We start from the raw sequence: 3,836 nt of genomic DNA on the forward strand, positions 1-3,836 counted from the left end.
TCGGGAGTTACATAAGCTCATAGTTAGAGGAACATGTATAAGTCATGATGAAAGCAATAGCAATAAAACTAAACGATCATTAATGCTAAGCTAACTGATGGGTCTTGTCCATCACATCATTCTCTAATGATGTGATCCCGTTCATCAAATGAAAACACATGTCTATGGTTAGGAAACTTAACCATCTTTGATTAACGAGCTAGTCAAGTAGAGGCATACTAGGGACACTCTGTTTGTCTATGTATTCACACATGTACTAAGTTTCCGGTAAATAAAATTCTAGCATGAATAATAAACATTTATCATGATATAAGGAAATATAAATAACAACTTTATTATTGCCTCTAGGGCATATTTCCTTCAAAAAGGAGTTTCTGGCGCCGTTGCCGGGGAGGATCTTCAACATATACCAGGTTCCTAATCACAAATCTCATCTCCTCGCAATTTTCATTTTTTGCCATTTGCCTCTCGTTTTTCTCTCCCCCACTTCACAAAAATTTGCCGTTTTATTCGCCTCTCTTTTCCGTTCGCCGTTTTCTTGCCGGATCTGTTTTTGTGTGCAATTTTTTTGCCATTATTATTGTTATGGATAGCTCTTCCTCTACCGCTTGCACTCCTGAGAGCGAGGTTCTCAAGTTTAAACAAATGGGAGGAGAAAGTTTAAAAGATGCTTGGTACAGAATTTGCAATGCTCATAATAGATCTATCCGTAAGTAATCTACCGTTGTTCTTCTTCGCTGTTTTTATGTTGGCATCACCACTTGGTATAGATTCGTCCTTGATAGGATTACCGATGGAAATTTCTTGATGTGTCCTTCTCTTGATACTTTTAATGCTATGGGAAATTTAGTGGGCTCACCACCTCTCATGATTAATGAAACAACTTTGACTCTTGAGCATGTTATGGAAAGACTAGATGCTATTGAAAAGAAAATGCTCATCGAAGATCATATGGAAATTATATATAAAAAGATGCATAATTTTGCCACCAATATTGGGTCAAAAGCGGGAGATATTTTTAAGTTGTTAAAAGAAAAGGGTACCGTAATCCATGAAAGAATAGAAGAAATCCCGTCTCGAATTGATAAATTAGAAGAAATTTTTAGTAATCTAAGCATGGCTGTCACTTCCGTTAAAAATATCGAAAAAAACTCCTGTAAATATTGGCAAAGTTACTAAGAACAAGGGTGCAACTTCTAGTAATAGTAATAGGGAAGATCTTAAGATGATTGGTATTCACCCGGATTTTGTTAAAGTGATAAGAGATCCTTTTTGCAATAATAAATTTTTTTAGTTTATTCCTAGAGGTGTTTTTATTGAAGATCTCTTCGCTAAATCTTTGAAGGATTCTATGTGTTTGATTGAAGAGTTGGACAAAGATGACAAAACTTAGATCCTTGCTTTATGCCTAGCTAAGGGCGTAAAACTATAGCGCTTGTTGGGAGGCAACCCAATGAATAAAATTTATTTTTGGTTTTTGCTTTCTGTTCTTGAGTGTTTACACAATTATGCTACTGTTATGATTGTGTTTTTTGTGTTTTAGTTAGTGTTTGTGCCAAGTAGAACCAATAGGATCTTCTTGGGTGATAGTTGTTTGATCTTGCTGAAAAAAACAGAAACTTTGCTCTCACAAAAACAATTATAATTTTTTATCAGAAAGAGATTTTGCCCTGATTCTTTTTGCAGAAGATTAATATAAAAATTACCCAGGTCTTCCTAGTTTTTCAGAATTTTTGTAGGTCCAGAAGTTTTCGAAATAGTCAGATTGCTACAGACTGTTCTGTTTTGACAGATTCTGTTTTCTTTGCGTTGTGTGCTTATTTTGATGGCTCTATGATTTTGTTTGATGAGTTTTTGTCATAGAAAAGTTGGAATACAGTATATATAATGCAAAAACAAAATATGAATTGGTTTGGTACAGTACTTATAGTAGTGATTTGTTTTCTTTTACTAACGGATCTCATGAAGGTTTTGTTGAGTTTTGTGTGATTGAAGTTTTCAAGTTTTGGGTTATCTTATGATGGATGAAGGAATAAAGGATAGAAGAGCCTAAGCTTGGGGATGCCCCGACATCCCAAGCTATTATCCAAAAATGAGCAACCAACTAAGCTTGGGGATGCCCCCGAGTGGCATCCCTTCTTTCTTCTAACGACCATCGGTATTTTACTCGAAACTATATTTTTATTCGTCACATGATATGTGTTTTGCTTGGAGCGTCTTGTATGATATGAGTCTTTGCTTGTTTTATTTTGTGTTTTAAGTCTTGATCCCTTGCTGGACACACCTATTTGAGAGAGCCAAAATTATGTCATGACTTTTTAGAATTGCTCTCTATGCTTCACTTAAATTTTTTATGAGCTATGGACTTGCTCTAGTGCTTCACTTATATCTTTTTGAGCACGGTGTGCTTTATTATTTTTGAAGAAATGCTCCCTTGCTTCAATTAGATTTATTTGAGAGTTAGTAAAATTTTCAAGAAATTCTCTCTTGCTTCACTTAAATTATTTTGAGAGAAAGAAAGAAAAAATTATGCTCATGATCTTCACTTATATTTGTTTGAGTTTATCAAAAGCAACACATGAAAATTAGTCCCAAAGTGATAGATATCCAAGAAGGATATAATAAAAAAATTAATGAAGATCATTGGACAAAATAAACTTGATCCTTAGTAATAGTTTTGAGATATGATGATGTGATATGTAAGTTATGTTGACGAGTAATTATGCTTTAGTAAGAATATTGTTGTTACGGTTTGTGATTCCCTATGCAAGTACGAAAGTCAATAGTCATGCAATGAAATTATATCCTACTTGTGGTGCATTATTCGGTGTTAATTATGCTTAATGTTTTCTTATGAGATTATTCGTTTCTTGGTTGGTCGCTTCTCAATCTTTTGCTAGCCTTCATTTTGCATTAAGTATGATCTCTACTTGTGCCTCCAAAATCCTTTAAACCAGTTTTGCCACATGAGTCCACTATATCTACCTATATGCGGTATTCTTTTGCCGTTCTAAGCAAATTTGCATGTGCCATCTCTAATTTTCAAAATAAACTTCTCTTTTGTGTGTTTTTTTCGCTCGCGGAGCGGTAAGGGGTGGCTAATATTTTCCATGCTGGATGTGTTATTCTCACGATGAGTGTTTATTCACTTGTCATTGCACGAGAGTAAGGCAAAGCTTTTAGGGATGCCCAATCCCGAAATGAAAAAATGAATTTACTTTATGTTGTCAAATAATAAATTCCTTGGAAAGTGTTGGTATGGAGGGCAACCGTGGATACGGCTAGCCATGGAAAGTGAAAGTATGGTGGGAAATGGAATAAACTTTATTTTCCGTTTGGGAACCGCCTATGATATATCTAGCATGGTAAATGTTGGGAACTCTAAGTCGTTTTCGTTGGTGGGATGGATACACCTCCCAAAATGTTTTTTATCTCTAAGTTTTTCGCTTTGAGCTCTGGCACCTCTACAAATCCCTACTTCCCTCTGCGAAGGGCCTTTCTTTTACTTTATGCAATTTTTATTTTGAATTTGAGTCTCCATCTTCTCTTACAAAAGCACCAACTAGGAGGCAATATGATCGTACTTAAGTATTGGGTGTAGCTAATATGCGAGTATGTTTCATGAATGGATCAATGATTGAGCATGATGGGCTAGGGATAACTTGTTTTAGCGTTGATATTTTGAAAGACATGGTTGCTTGTTGATATGCTTGAGTATTTAAATTATCATGTCAAAACTAGACTATTGCTTCGAATCACATAAAATTCCAATTTTCCATGCTATAAATAAAAGGACATGATATGACATGTTAGGCAGCATTCCACATCAAAAATCC

This window comes from Aegilops tauschii, chromosome 5 (assembly GCF_002575655.3).
Source record: "Aegilops tauschii subsp. strangulata cultivar AL8/78 chromosome 5, Aet v6.0, whole genome shotgun sequence".
In the NCBI taxonomy this organism is placed as follows: domain Eukaryota; kingdom Viridiplantae; phylum Streptophyta; class Magnoliopsida; order Poales; family Poaceae; genus Aegilops; species Aegilops tauschii.